The sequence below is a fragment of the Malaclemys terrapin genome, chromosome 7, assembly GCF_027887155.1.
Source record: "Malaclemys terrapin pileata isolate rMalTer1 chromosome 7, rMalTer1.hap1, whole genome shotgun sequence".
Classification (NCBI taxonomy): domain Eukaryota; kingdom Metazoa; phylum Chordata; order Testudines; family Emydidae; genus Malaclemys; species Malaclemys terrapin.
Genome location: NC_071511.1, coordinates 70,310,002 through 70,326,188, shown reverse-complemented (window position 1 = coordinate 70,326,188; position 16,187 = coordinate 70,310,002). Strand labels below are relative to the sequence as shown.

Genomic DNA, 16,187 nt, shown 5'->3' with positions numbered 1-16,187 from the left:
TGAAGCAGTTCTGTGGCCATTCCTCCCCTTGTTTGCCAACAGATAGGAGCAAAGCTCCTTACCCTCTAGAGCTCAAAGCCACAAGACTTGCATAAAGAATAGTAAACAATGCTCTGTGGATAAGGGTCAGGAGTTGCACCATTTATAAATCTGTGTACTGTGGTCCTGAAAGTGTTTGCTGGGAGTAGGGCAATTTAGTGGGGAGGAACGAAGTGGAAACAAACAAACAAATAAATGTTTATTTAAAAAATGTAAATAAACTTAGTTACCCTGAAAACAAACAGTATGAAGAAGATCTGGTAGCCTCTTAGAAATAGGGAAAGTGGTCCAAAAGCATCATGAATGTGGTCCCACCTCTGTGATCAAAGCAAAGCAGATACATAGTCCCTTCAAATCTGCAGAAATACAGAGGTCACTGCCAGGGAAAGGACACTTATAAATATGCAGATCTTGTTGCAGCTCAGAGTAAGCACAGCTTTGGTTCCCACTGTGGAAACCATGTGGAGCAGCCCTTCTGCAATGTTCTATGGAAGCCAGAAAAAGAGTAGATGCAACTTATACCCTATCTCCTATTGCTGGCCACAGGTTTTCCAACAGGCAATTCTGCAAAGTACAGGCCAGAAATTGGCCCGGGGCTTGTAAAAATGCAGTTAATTGATTGGGACAGGCAAGTCAGTGTGAAAATAAAAATCAATCTGTGAAATTGCCCCAAACTCTACATACTTTTTTGAGTTTCATAAAAGTTAGTGAAAACTTTTGTCTTTTTAGAGCTTCTTTTCCAATTTCATGCACCTCTGTAAGTCCTGCTCTCAAACCCGACTAGAAGCAGGATGTGTTGACTACCAAGAAAAGCCTGTCCCTGGAAGAGTTCCAGTTCAGTTTTACAGGCTCAAAGGTCTGGATGGCTATTGCCTCAAACAAAAATGCAAATTTTTGGCTGCTTACAGACAACTTCTGAACCGTTTGAGGTTCACACAAGCAGTATCAATTGGTTGAATCACACTGCACTAAGAGACACTTGGTTAGATCGTGTCCTTCTGATTTTTAAGATGAAGGTCTACTTGACCTCTCACAAAAATGTCACTGTGGGATTCTATGTTTGGTGCATCTCAGTAACACCAGGTCACATATGCTCAGTCTACACAATGTTTTTTCCTAATTGCCAGCTCTAGTAAACTACCTGTGGTCTGAGAGTCAGGTTCTTTTCCATTTCACACATCTTATCGCCACCAGAAATAAATATTCTGAAGGCCAAACTGGGCTTTCAGATATGATGCAACTGGGCCTTGTCTCAACTGACTGGAATTTAGTGCACAGTGCTACTGATGATGCACAAGGGGAAAGAGATTCTATCACACCTCATTTCCTCTAGCCATGTGTGATTCTGCAGAGCTAATGGAGTAAAGAGCAATAAAAACTTTCTTTTTTCATTAAAGGGAGCAGATATGACATTGAATAAACACAGGAAGCAGACATAATGGATATTTAGCTGGTGCAATTTTTAAATAGCCCAATTTCAGAGTAAATTTGGAGTCAGATTATTTGACTGATATTCGAACTTTAACCTGGGTGTTACACAGCATTAAACACTGTATCAGAGCACCAGAAGCCCACTACCCTGACATCCCAGCATTATATTACTTTGAATGGAAAATATATTGCAAAGATGATTCCAACAACTCTCAAGATTGGGGACTCCTATGCACTGGATATTGCTCTTCACAGAGAATTCATAACAATTTAGGTACTATTATTTCTGTTCTTAGCAAAGAGTCTAAAAGACTCTTTCATAAGACCTTTCGGGGTTATGGAGCACTGTCTTATTGCATTAGGAATGGTCAGCCTACTAAATCCTTATTACATTTAGTGAAGTCACAAATTATGTATGTAATAAAAGTAATCATTTTAAAAAAGATTTAGAGGCCTCACCTCTCATTCTCACAGGCTGACACTAGCAGATAACTTAGCCAATGCCCTTACAATACAAAAATCTCATTTTTCTAAATATGTATGGCTATGTATGTATGGGTTAACTTCAATTCTTCCACCTTTCCCCTTTCATTTTGTTTTTGATGCACATTTACACTGGCAGGTCTGGGCCAAGAATAGAAGTAAAAGTGCCAGTTAATCATGGTTAAGGCCAAATTTAGGCTGCTAGGTAAGAGATTGAAGTCCAGGACTGCTATAGTAGCATTCTCTGAAATGCTTCCAGTTCCATGTGCAGGGCCAGTTAGACCAGCAGAACTGCAGAGTCTCAATGGGTGGATGAGACGGTGGTGTAGGGAGGAGGGATTTAGATTTATTAGGAACTGAGGAAACTTTTGGCAAAGGGGGAACCTATACAGGAAGGATGGGCTCCACCTAAACCAAAATGGAACCAGATTGCTGGCACTTAAAATTAAAAAGGTCGTAGAGCAGTTTTTAAACTAAGTGCTGGGGGAGAGCCGACAGGTGTGGAGGAGCATGTGGTTTGGACAGAAACATCCCTTAGGGGAGGATCTATTAATGGAGACTATATGTCCTGGTAAGGAGGAGAGAATGGAAGATGATAAAATATGGGTAGGATCTGCTGAGAAACAGTCAAATGAAAAAAAAAAGGTCACATTCAATTACATCATGTAATGGCAGACAGCTAAAAAGTGACAAGTTTTAAAAGTGTCTATATACAAATGCTAGAAGTCTAAATAATAAGGTGGGTACACTAAAGTGCCTCATATTAAATGAGGATATTGATATAATAGGCATCACAGAAACATGGTGGAATGAGGATAATCAATGGGATACAGTAATACCAGGGTACAAAATATATTGGCAGGACAGAACAGATCGTGCTGGTGGGGGAGTGGCACTATATGTGAAAGAAAGTGTAGACTCAAATGAAGTAAAAAATCTTAAATGAACCAAACTGTACCATAGAATCTCTATGGTTAGTAATTCCATGCTATAATAAGAATACATCACTAGGGATATATTATCAACCACCTGACCAGGATGGTGATAGTGACCATGAAATGCTCAGGGAAATTAGAGAGGCTATTAAAATAAAAAATAATAATAATGGGGGATTTCAACTATCTCCATTTTGACTGGGTACATGTCACCTCAGGATGGGATGCAGAGATAAAGTTTCTTGACACCTTAAATGACTGCTTCTTGGAGCAGCTAGTCCTGGAACCCACAAGGGGAGAGGTAAATCTTGAATTAGTCCCAAGTGGAGCACAGGATCTGATCCAAGAGGTGAATATAGCTGGACCACTTGGTAATAGTGGCCATAATATAATTAAATTTAACATTCCTGTGGCAGGGAAAACACCATAGCAGCCCAACACTGTAGTATTTCAGAAAGGGGGACTACACAAAAATGAGGAAGTTAGTTAAACAGAAATTAAAAGATACAACACAAAAACTTAAATCCCTGCAAGCTTCAATGAAAATTTTTAAAGACACCATAATAGAGGCTCAACTGAAATGTATACCCAAAATTAAAAAAACATAGTAAGAGAACCAAAAAAGTGCCGCCGTGGCTAAACAACGAACTAAAAGAAGCAGTGAGAAGCAAAAAGGCATCCTTTAAAAAGTGGAAGTTAAATCCTAATGCGGGAAATAGAAAGGAGCATAAACTCTGGCAAATGAAGTGTAAAAATATCATTAGGAAGGCCAAAAAAAAATAATTTGAAGAACAAAGACTCAAAAAGTAATAGCAAAAAAATGTTTTAAGTACATCAGAAGCAGAAAGCCCAATAAACAACCAGTGGGGCTACTGGACAATCAAGATGCTAAAGGAGCACTCAAGGACGATAAGGCCATTGCGGAGAAACTAAATGAATTCTTTGCATCGGTCTTTATGGCTGAGGATGTGAGGGAGATTCCTAAACTTGAGCCATTCTTTTTAGGTGACAAATCTGAGGAACTGTCCCAGATTGAGGTGTCATTAGAGGAGGTTTTGGAACAAACTGATAAACTAAACAGTAATATGTCACCAGGAACAGATGGTATTCACCCAAGAGTTCTGAAGAAACTCAAATGTGAAATTGCAGAACTACATTTAAATCAGCTTCTGCCCCAAATGATTGGAGGATAGCTAATATGATGCCACTTTTTAAAAAGGGCTCCAGAGGTGATCCCAGCAATCACAGACTGGTAAACCTGACTTCAGTACCGGGCAAACTGGTTGAAACTATAGTAAAGAACAAAATTGTCAGACATATAGATGAACATAATTTGTTGGGGATGAGTCAACATGGTTTTTGTAAAGGGAAATCATGCCTCACCAATCTACTAGAATCCTTTGAGGGGGTCAACAAGCATGTGGACCAGGGGAATCCAGGGAATATAGTGTACTCAGATTTTCAGAAAGCCTTTGACAAAGTTCCTCACCAAAGGCACTTAAGCAAAGTAAGCGGTCATGGGATAACAGGGAAGGTCCTCTTATGGACTGGGAACTGGTTAAAGATAGGAAACAAAGGGTAGGAATAAATGATCAGTTTTCAGAATGGAGAGCGGTAAATAGTGGTGTCCCCCAGGGGTCTGTACTGGGACCAGTCCTATTTAACATATTCATAAATGATCTGGAAAAAGGGGTAAACAGTGAGGTGGCAAAATTTGCAGATGATCCAAAATTACTCAAGATAGTTAAGTCCCAGGCAGCCTGTGAAGAGCTACAAAAGGATCTCTCAAAACTGGGTGACTGGACAACAAAATGGCAGATGAAATTCAGTGTTGATAAATGCAAAGTAATGCACATTGGAAAACATAATCCCAACTATACATATAAAATGACGGGGTCTAAATTAGCTGTTACCAATCAAGAAAGATCTTGCAGTCATTGTGGATAGTTCTCTGAAAACATCTACTCAATATGCAGTGGCAGTCAAAAAAGCAAATGTTGGGAATCATTAAGAAAGGGATAGATAATAAGACAGAAAATATCTTATTGCCTCTATATAAATCCATGGTACACCCACATCTTGAAAACGTTGTGCAGATGTGGTCGCCCCGTCTCAAAAAAGATATATTGGAATTGGAAAAGGTTCAGAAAAGAGCAACAAAAATGATTAAGCGTCTGGAACAGCTTTCAGCTGAGGAGAGATTAATAAGACTGGGACTTTTCACCTTGGAAAAGAGATGACTAAGGGGGGTATGATAGAGATATATAAAATCTTGACTGCTGTGAAGAAAGTAAATAAGGAAGTGTTAATTACTCCTTCTCATAACACAAGAACTAGGGGTCACCAAATGACTAACAGGCAGCAGGTTTAAAACAAGTAAAGAAGAATTTTTGCACACAACGCAGTCAGTCAGTCAGTGGAACTCTTTGCCAGAGGATGTTGTGATGGACAAGACTATAATGGGGTTCAAAAAAAAAAACTAGATAAGTTCATGGAGGATAGATCCATCAATGGCTATTAGCCAGGAAAGGCAGGGATGGTGTCCCTAGCCTCTGTGTGCCAGAAGCAGGGAATGGGTGACAGGGGATGGATCTCTTGATGATTACCTGTTCTGTTCATTCCCTCTGGGGCACCTGGCACTGGCCACTGTCAGAAGACAGGATACTGGGCTAGATGGACCTTTGGTCTGACCCAGTATGGTCACACTTTTATTCTTATCTTTCCAGTGACCTGTCCCAAGTACCATCATATATGCAAAACCACGTGATTTTTCAGACCAGGAGGGTTGGATAATAGGGTGACCAGATGTCATGATTTTATAGGGACAGTCCCAGTATTTGGGTTTTTTCCTTATATAAGCACCTATTCCCCCCTCCCCACCCCCCGTCCCATTTTTCACACTTTCTATCTGGTCACCCTACTGGATAAGAATATGGTATTTCTAAACATAGTGAGGTTCGCTTAGCTCTAGCAGTGACACACAGTGAATGCAAAAAGAACAGGAGTACTTGTGGCACCTGAATGGTAACACTCCCAGGTCATCAGCAGGGATGTACTGCCAGTGTTTTCAACAAAAGCTCCCCGCCCCCAAAAAGATATCTTTACCATTTAGCTTGTGGCAGCAGCAGCAGCACATGCAGTGGGAACCTATTCATTTCTACCCCTCCATCACTCCCTAAGACACAAAACACTCTCTCAGTAACCACAAACTTCTATTAAGCTACACTGGAAATATTTATTTTTTCTGAAAAGAGAAAAAAAAACATACAGCATTTGACAGTAGAATACAATGTTCTTGTATTTTGTATTTTGAAAGGTAGGGGGGAGTAGTGTCTGGGCATATCCTTCCCTAGGAAACTACCTGCCATTTGGTGCAATCTGGTCTATCAAAACACAAAATATTTGCTCCTTGGAGGTATTTTTATGATCCCCAAGGATAAGTCACATCTCTGGAATTGAGGATTTAGCAATGTCCAGATGCACAAGCAGGAATGATCCAGCAGAGACTGGGAAATCATCCCAACCTTCACTTCCATTTGAAGGCAGAATTTTTACATGTTTGATCCTGGGAGCTCCCAAGAGCCCCCTCCAGAATGCCTTGTGATTATGTAACGATTTCTTTTTGCCCACTCTTCAGGTCCCAGAATCACCACTGCACCTCCACTAATCTGCCAGCCTACGATTTCAGGGACACCCTGCCAGTTACACGCTACCTTTCACACACACAAGTCAGAACTGCTGCTACTTGACATACTCTTTGTATAGCATTAAACCATTTCACTGATACACACAGAGAAACTGGAATCACTGAAACATCCAGAAGTTGCTCTGTGCATAGATTTTTTTTAAGGGCAAAATTGGGGAGGTTTTTAAATCAGAGGCTGCATTACATATTAAAAAGTAACTTTTAAACAGTGCATCACATGTCTGTGCACCAAGCAGAGAGGGGGAGAGAACATCTACATGGTATATTCCTGTCTTTTTCTCTCTTTTGCTTTCTCTCTCACCCTCCTGTTTCACTCTCTCTCTCTTCAAACTCCCCCTGCAGTAGGCTGCAGAATGGGACACTCTTGTTCCAAAGCCAGCCGGCAGCTGTCACACAGCAGAGGCAGCAAGCAGCCTGTGCAAAGAGTGAGCCTACTCTGTCATTTAGGATGACTCACTGGGATCTGGCATTAATTTCTCTTTTTCTGGTAGTGGACGGAGAACAACCAAAAAGCTACACTGGATCTGATCAAGGTAAGAGATTAACACATCTTTTATGCTATATCATTGAGTTTGAAGAGGTGCCAAGCTCTGTACAGAGACTGGCACTGGTGCTAATTCAGTGGGTGTTTTAACACCTGGCAGTACATGCCACCAGTGTACCTTCCTGGTGTTAACCCTGAGTATGCCGTTCTAAGCTGCATCCACTGAATAGAAAGCCGGTGAAAATACAGCATTTCAAGTGCATTTTCCTCCTTAATGCAACTTTTATGAGAACACCACCACCTGCCCCAGCGCATATGAGAAGCATCTCAATGTTTCTAAATGATCAGGCATGCTTTTGTACTCGACTTCTGGGAATACAGTGTGTCAGGATTCTGTCATGGACTACTTGCAGATTCATCCACACAGCATTTGTTTCATCACTTTAATTAGTTGAATTTCCATAGTCTAAACATCTCCCTGGCACGTTTTCCCCAGCAAGTGTTCTGAATGCAAATAGATTATATTCAATTTTTAGTCATTTTTAAAACTCCAGTATGTACTAAAACCATCAGAACAAGTCTGCTGAGTACTGTACTGTGTGTGTGTGTGCGTGCATACATACAAATTTTGTCAATACATTTCTTCGCTATTGAGACAAAAAATGCAGCATGCAGGAGAGTTTTACTTATTTGTTTTTGGCTAGGACAAAATCCCCCTCTACCCCTAGATTCTTAAATTCCTGGAGAAATTCCCTTCTTCCATTTTCTGAGGAGGCATGTAATTTTAAGCAGAGTGATCTAAGCAGTCATCTACTGCTGCTCATACTTTTTAATTTTTGCTCTCTATTTGAAGCTTTCATCTAGCCTGTGTAGCCTCATCCCCAGCAAGCCAAATGCCCCATTTACCAAGTGGGTTACTTCTAAAAGGTGGCACCATTAAATTAATCCTGCATTATGTTTCTTTCGTACCATAAACAGAACAGCAGACTAGCTGGTATCAACGCAGAATCCCATAAGCTTACCCTTGGATCCCTTATGGGTTAACTGTACTGAAGACAGTTCTTTTGCACTATTTCTCTTACCTGTTCTGTGGAATGTCTTCTTGCAATTGTGACTGGATGTACCCTTATTTATCACCCATTAAAAGGTGTTCTATACAGCATTGCCTCATATATTCTGTTTAGTCAGACCTGCTAGAATTTGACTTTTATCTGAGTTTTCTTTTTTTTAAAGCATTTAAGACAAGAGAACTTCCCTGCAATTGTTAATATGAAAGAGTCTATATACAGACATGACCATAGGTCCTATATTGGTCACGTCTAAGATGCTGACAAAACAGCAATTAATGCTGAATACCATACAGCATTTGGGTAGCCAGTAAGACCAATGGATTCTTGACAGTGTATATATTTTTGGAATCAACTCTTGCTTTCTCCACTAGGGAAAAGATGTTAATAGACCTTTCTGTACCTACTGTCATGCCACAAACATTTACACTAGTACAAAGCAATCTCAAAATTAATTGTGATTTAAATGTCCTTTTGTACCGATCTTCAAGAACAGGCAAAACAAAAAATGTTTGATATGTCAGCAGGGATTATACCATACCTTCTATTGGAGTCAGATTTTCTTGTAAAATGTGTATCAAAACTATATTTTAAGGTAATTCTTTATCACTTGGGGGGCTTACAGGCAGTTAAATTAATAAATGCCATGGATTTTCACAGCCATTTCACCTTTCTTAATTCAATGGGGCCACAGAAGAAAACAATCCAAGATACAGTTTGGTTGATAGATCACCATGATACTGCTTTTAAAGACTTAATACTCATTCTGTTTAATTATAAATTAGTAGTTATTTATTTCACACAAACTCAGTCACTTGCTACAGTGGTATATGCCAGGGTCTCTGGGGACTGAAGAGCTATATTTGACCATGTCTAGCCAATGTCTAGAATAAAAATTATCTTATTTGTAATTCCCCCCTCCCCCAAGAGACATCAGTATATGATCAATTTTTAATCAGCATGGCTCCTTTTGGCTGGGAATTTAGTCTATTTAAAGGTAGACAATCCAGTGAGATAACACTTTTTTGTAACTTGGCAACAAGAGGGGGGAAAAAATCAAGTTACATTAATCATGCATACAAACCTTGTATTGTGCTGTCCCATCCCTAGAGAATTAAACTCTTCACAGAGCTGATGTTCTAGACTTGTGAACCAGTAAGTTTAATATAATTAACTAATCCAACCAGTTGTTCTAATTACAAGAGTCAGACTGCAGGAAGCCAATGCAGACTCAGTACATGTGCAAGAAGCTGCCTCTAGAACAGAACAGAGTGCTTTTTTTGAAGCTTCATTCTTGCAACATGCATTATTCAAAAAAAAAAATATGCCATTGGTGTAACCCAAATTCTGAGACTTGTAAGCTAATGGGAGGTTGTCTGCTTTTGGTCTCGGAGACTTCATATCTCCTGGCATTGTTCCATTTTTAGGGAAGAATGAGTGTTCACTTTAAATCCCATTTTGCTCCATTCAGTTTATTGGTTATTTGGGTATATTATTTGCTGGTGGGAGCTAGAAGAAAGAAACAAAGAGAAAGAAAAGGTTAAAATAATTTGCATTGCTCTGTAAAGAAATGCTATCACCATGGCATCCTGTGCCTCTATGGTATTTCTGGAGTGCCCATCACCTTTGTATATAAGTATTAGGGATAGCCCAAAACTGCCATGTTTAGATTTCAGTGGAAACTTCCCTTAATTGAGAGTTTGTTCAGATCTGGAGTTCTGGTTCAGCCAGGTGCAAAAGACAGACCATAGAAAAGTAGGATTCTCAATCCGAAGTTTGGAGCGCTTGGAGCCAGAGTTTTGCTGTGGAACCATTTCTGATAAGAGCTTGGAGAACCAACCATTAACTCATATTTGATGTTACTTTTGGCTGTGCCACTTTTGGAAGGAAGGGTTTATATTGTTATTACAGACCGTGTCAGACTCTCAGCATTTCTGAAGTGGCTGCATCCTGTTCGGAGGTTGTGTTATCCAAGGGACAGTAACATATGGGAAGATGGCATAAAAATGACATCCCATAGAGGTAGCAAAATACTTTAACTGCCCAAGAGCCACAAAACTAAAGCAGAATGAAATTTTCATAATGAAACTCAAAACCAGATTAAATCTCACCTAGTTTATAATTTAGTTACCAATGTGAACCCAGGCCTAGTTTTCCAGAAGTTTTGCCATAGTTTATAACCTGTGGGGAGGTAGGTTTATAGTAGAGATCTATTTCAGAAATTGTGGACATTTCATAAAGTTGCAACCCAAACCCTAATAAAATCAACTACTTTGCTCAAATCTGCACTTAGAGTTTTGGGTTTATGTGAATCCAAAACATCAATATCAGGGGCTACAAATAAACAAAACCCCTACATTTTGCACATCTGTGTTCCAGTGCTCTGGACAGGGCCGGCTCCAGGGTTTTGGCCACCCCAAGCAGCCCAAAAAAAAAAAAAAAAAAAAAAGAGGTCTCGATCGGGATCTGCAGCGGCAATTCGGCGGAAGGTCCTTTGCTCCGAACGGGAGTGAGGGACCGTCCACTGAATTGCCCCCGAATAGCTGGACCTGCCGACCCTCTCCGGAGTGGCCACCCCAAGCACCTGCTTGCCAAGCCGGTGCCTGGAGCCGGCCCTGGCTCTGGAGAGATCAGGCCTAGGTGACATCTGTAAGGAAGATTTCTATTTCATTGCAGCCAGGGCCGGCTCCAGGCACCAGTTTTCGAAGCAGGTGCTTGGGGCGGCCACTTCGGAGAGGGGCGGCACGTCCAGCTGTTCGGCGGCAATTTGATGGACGGTCCCTCACTCCTGCTCGGAGCGAAGGATGTCCCGCTGAATTGCCGTCGCAGATCGTTTCTTTTTTTTTTTTTGGTTTGGCCGCTTGGGGCAGCCAAAACCCTGGAGCCGGCCCTGATTGCAGCTACTCTCCTGTACTTGGGCTTGCCTAGAATAAGGGCCAAATTCCATTCCTCCATTCTGCATCACATATTGTATTCCTCCTTTCACATTTTATTTAATCAAATTACGAACAAGTCACAGATTCAAGTGACTACTTATGGAAATGAAACTCAAGCTGCATTAGGAAGTGCGATGCATTGAACATGGTCAATATCATTGCCATTTTATTGTATGGTACTTCATACAAGAACTGAATGATACCAACAAGTAGAATTCAGTGCACTTGTGCCATCGTAAGGCATTTGTAACCCCAAGACAAGTTGTACATAGACATTACTTTTAGAAGAAGAAAAAGAAAAAGGACGTCACATCTTGCCTATTTTACCTTCCTGTGTGATTCTTCCAGGGCAGGACTTAGTTCCAGAATGTCCTTAAACAATATCTAGCCCCCACCAAAGAAAATCTAATCTCAGGCTAGGCCGTTTCATAGAAATGAAAGTCATGTATCATCATCATCATTATGCAAAACATCCATACAATACTTATGATTAAACGTTAAAAATAGGTTGCTTTGATGAGAACAATCTCTTTTCAGATGGGTACCGTTTGACTAAAACAATCTTTAGGTTCAAATGCATTTGAACTTAGGGATGAGCGATCCAGTTTGGATTAAGTAAGAGCTGACTTGCACCTTCATCCCAAACTGAACAGCTACATTTTATTAAAGCTGACAGGTTTTATAAAAAGTTGGTTTAAGCTTAGGTGCTCAGCATTTTCAAAATCATGCTCAAGAGATGTACACAATCTCGCTTAAGAAAACCCGCTCTCGCAAGTTCTTCAGTCCATTTCTTTAGAGTCAAGCACATTTGGGTAAGCGTCAAGTAAACTTTCATAATTTCAGGATTTATCTTAACCTCTGAACATTTAATTCATCCTTCACTACTTCATCCCATTTCTTCTGATAGCATTTTAATTCTCCATTAGGCAGCAGTATATAAAATGAAGTTACATACAATGGGGATTAGGGCTGTCAAGCAATAAAAAAAAATTAATCGCAATTAATCATGTGATTAAAAAAATAAATCTGGATTAATCGCGTTGTTAAACATTAATAGAATACCATTGATTTAAATATTTTTGGATGTTTTCTACATTATCAAATATATTGATTTCAATTACAACACAGAATACAACGTGTATAATGCTCACTTTATATTTATTTTTGATTACAAATATTTGAACTGTAAAAACAAAAGAAATAGCATTTTCAATTCACCTCATACAAGTACTGGAGTATCATCTCTTTATCATGAAAGTTGAATTTACAAATGTAGAATTATGTACAAAAAATAACTGCATTGAAAAATAAAACAATGTAAAACTTTAGAACCTACAAGTCCACTCAGTCTTACTTCAGCCAATCTCTCAGACAACCAAATTTGGTTACAATTTACAGGAGGTAATGCTGCCTGCTTCTTGTTTACAATGTCACCTGAAAGTAAGAACAGGCATTCACATGTAAATATCTTGCGATGCTGGGCACTTTTGTAGCTGGTGTCGCAAAATATTTACATGCCAGAAGCGCTAAATATTCATATATCCTTTCAACTTCAACCACCATTCCATAGGACATGCATCCATGCTTATGATGGGTTCTGCTCGATAAAAATCCAAAGCAGAGTGGACCAATGCATGTTCATTTTCATTATCTGAGTTAGGTGCCACCAGCAGAAGGTTGATTTTCTTTTTTAGTGATTCCGGTTCTATAGTTTCTGCATCTGAGTGTTGCTCTTTTAAGACTTCTGAAAGCATGCTCCACACTTCGTCCCTCTCAGATTTTGGAAGGCATTTCTGATTCATAAACCTTGGGTCGAGTGCTGTAGCTATTTTTAGATATCTCACTTGCGTTTTGTCAAATCTGCTGCGAACGTGTTCTTAAAACAAACATGTATCGGGTCATCATCTGAAACTGCTATAACATGAAATATATGGCAGAATGCGGGTAAAACAGAGCTGAAGACATATAGTTCTCCCCTACAGAGTTCAGTCACAAATTTAATTAACACATTCTTTTTAATGATCATCATCAGCATGGAAGCATTTCCTCTGGAATTGTGGCTGAAGCATGAAGAGACATACGAATGTTTAGCATATCTGGCACGTAAATACCTTGCAACGCCAGCTACAAAAGTGCCATGCGAACGCCTGTTCTCACTTCCAGGTGACATTGTAAATAAGCAGCAGGAAGCAGCATCTCCTGTAAATGTAAACAAACTTGTTTGTCTTAGTGATTGGCTGAATAAGAAGTAGGACTGAGTGGACTTGTAGGCTCTGCAGTTTTACATTGTTTTGTTTTTGAGAGCTGTTATGTAACAAAAAAACCTGCATTTATAAATTACACTTTAAGAGATTGCACTATAGTACTTGTATGAGGTTAATTGAAAAATACAATTTCTTTTGTTTATCATTTTTACAGTGCAAATATTTGTAATAAAAATCATATAAAGTGAGCACTGTACACTTCGTATTCTGTGCTGTAATAGAAACCAATATATTTGAAAATGTTGAAAAACACCCAAAATATTTAATAAATTTCAATTGGTATTCTATTGTTTAACAGGGCAATTAATAGCAATAAATTTTTTAAATTACGATAAAAATTTTTTGAGTTAATCGCATGAGTTAACTGCAATTAATTGACCACCCTAATGGCGATACTTACAAGGGGATTCACTCCTTTCTAGCTGCCATTTGTATTTAACTCTCTTACTATGAGGATCCTTGATGTATAAAAAGATGGCATATGTATGACCATTCCTGGTCCCCTACCGTGCATGGCTGTAAGCCAAACAGGTGTTAAACTAAATGCTGTATTTTAAATAAGAATACTACAGTATATCCCTCCTTATTTTTTCAACTGTGATATAACCTCGATAATTCTGCTTGACAGACTCCTTTAAGCAAATTATATATACATAACAAACATTGAGAGAGATGGTTAAGTTGCAAAGACAAAAACTCGAAAGTTAGGAAATGTCAGAATTAAGGTTACTTGTGCAATGAATGGTACATAAAGTATTTAAGCTCTTAAAATAATTAAAACAAAAAGCTTGTGTGCCTCTCAGTCTCACTTTCTTGACTTGCCATTTGAGCTATTAGAAAAATGCCAATTATTTTTCACGGGAAATTAAAAAAAAAAAAAGTTTTGTTTGTTTAGTTGAAATTTCCAAAGGAAACAAATTAAAAAAAAACCCTGAAACTTTCATTTTTTAAAGAACAAATTTGGTTAACACACAAAAAAGAAACAAAGTTGTTAGGGCTTGTTTAACTGAAAACCAAAACACTTCTTTTACTGCAAACTTTTCAGTTTTTCATTGAAAAATAAATAAATAAAAAAATGTTTTAGAATTGAACTTTTTTCTGCAAAATTTGTTTTTGATAAATAGCGACTTTTTGATTGACATTACTCTGCCAAAAATTAAATAAAACAATAAAATTAGAGTTGGTCAATTTTTATATCAGTTTATCATTTAAATACACTCTGCTTTTGTCTAGAGCTGTACAAATGGAATAATTCCATTCATGTCATTTTCAGAGTGGAAACACTAAAGAAAATGTAAAAAGCCATCCAAACCAACATGCTTGCTCATTTGAATCCATTTTATCCTTTGGGACTCCACGGATCCCTTCTTAGGAGAAAGGCAGCTCTACTAGCAGGGCTGGCTCCAGGCACCAGCTTGACAAGCAGGTGCTTGGGACGGCCACTCTGGAGACGGGCGGCACGTCCAGCTATTCGGCGGCAATTCGGCGGACAGTCCCTCACTCCCTCTTGGAGCGAAGGACCTCCCGCCGAATTGCCACCGCAGATCGCGATCACGACTTTTTGTTTTGGTGCTGCTTGGGGCGGCAAAAACCCTGGAGCCAGCCCTGTCTACTAGCCCTCCCAATTCAGATAACACTTCTTCTGACAATGAATAGGACTTCCAACTTACATAAGTTAACTTGTAGCCATGTCCCTTTTCATCCAGATTCCTATCTTGGGCAGACACAGGAAGGGTAATGAGACTGCAGAATTTGGGTTAAAGGGGAAAAAATCATTAGCACACTGATAATATTACAACCCTGAAGTTGCATAATGTTCCTTAGTGGCATCACTTAAATGAACAGGAGGAGGCAACAAGAACCCTTACATGTGGGATGCCAAGAAGGATAAGTAATAGCTCCCCACAGTACTACTCCGAGATTTGTGGGAGACTAAGGAGCAAACTAACCAAATTCTTGCCACATCCTACCTTCATTCTCTGCTATGGGTCAGGCACCCTGACCAGACTGCATTTCCCATGATGCAACACAACAAAGGACATCCATGATGCACCCCCTTCCCCCTGCAAAAGGGGAAATGAACTGTGGTGCATCATGGAAGATGTAATCCAACCATGGAGCCTGGCCTTCAGAGAAATATGGAAGCATGAAACACCATGGCAACATTTCCAAATCAAGGTGTTTTTTCCCCACCAAGAAGCTCTAATTGAAAGCTGGTCTAAAACAATCAGCAAGGACATTTTAATCCTTGCCAGTAGCAAAAATTCCTCAACGGCTGCAGATGGGACACTAGATAGGGCGGGCTCTGAGTTACTACAGAAAATTCTTTCCTACGTCTCTGCCTGGTGGGTCTTACCCACATATTCGGGGTCTAACTGATTGCCATGTTTGGGGTCGAGAAGGAATTTTCCCCTGGGGTCAGCTTGGCAGAGGCCCTGGGGGCACGGGTCACTTCCAGGTTTAAACTAGTGTAGATGGTGAATTCTCTGTAACTGGAAGTCTTTAAACCATGATTTGAGGACTTCCACAACTCAACCAGAGGTTAGGGGTCTATTTCAGGAGTGGGTGAGGTTCTGTGGCTTGCAATATGCAGGAGGTCAGACTAGATGATCATGATGGTGCCTTCTAACCTTAAAATCCAGGAGTCAACCAGCAATATCAGCTGTGTCTCTGTTCCCTATCGAGGCCTTAAACCAGACAAACAAGGATAGTGATCACTGCTACACACAGTACACCCCATGTAGTTTCCAATCTCCACGCTTTATGCATTGCTATTTTTGCTGTATTAATAGTCCAAGGTAGAATGTGCCTTCTAGAACCTCAACTGGATACAGGGCTGAGG

General features: G+C 39.7%; 1 protein-coding gene across 2 annotated transcripts in view; it reads left to right on the top strand.

Moving 5' to 3' along the window:
• The first annotated feature begins 7,010 nt into the window (after positions 1–7,010).
• The window catches only part of RASGEF1A (RasGEF domain family member 1A), a 279,434-nt gene continuing 270,257 nt past the window's right edge, over positions 7,011–16,187 (top strand). For both annotated transcript variants that reach the window (XM_054036094.1, XM_054036090.1), the window contains exon 1: positions 7,011–7,127. The gene's annotated coding sequence lies outside the window, so the exon portion shown is untranslated. The remainder of the gene's footprint in view (positions 7,128–16,187) is intronic.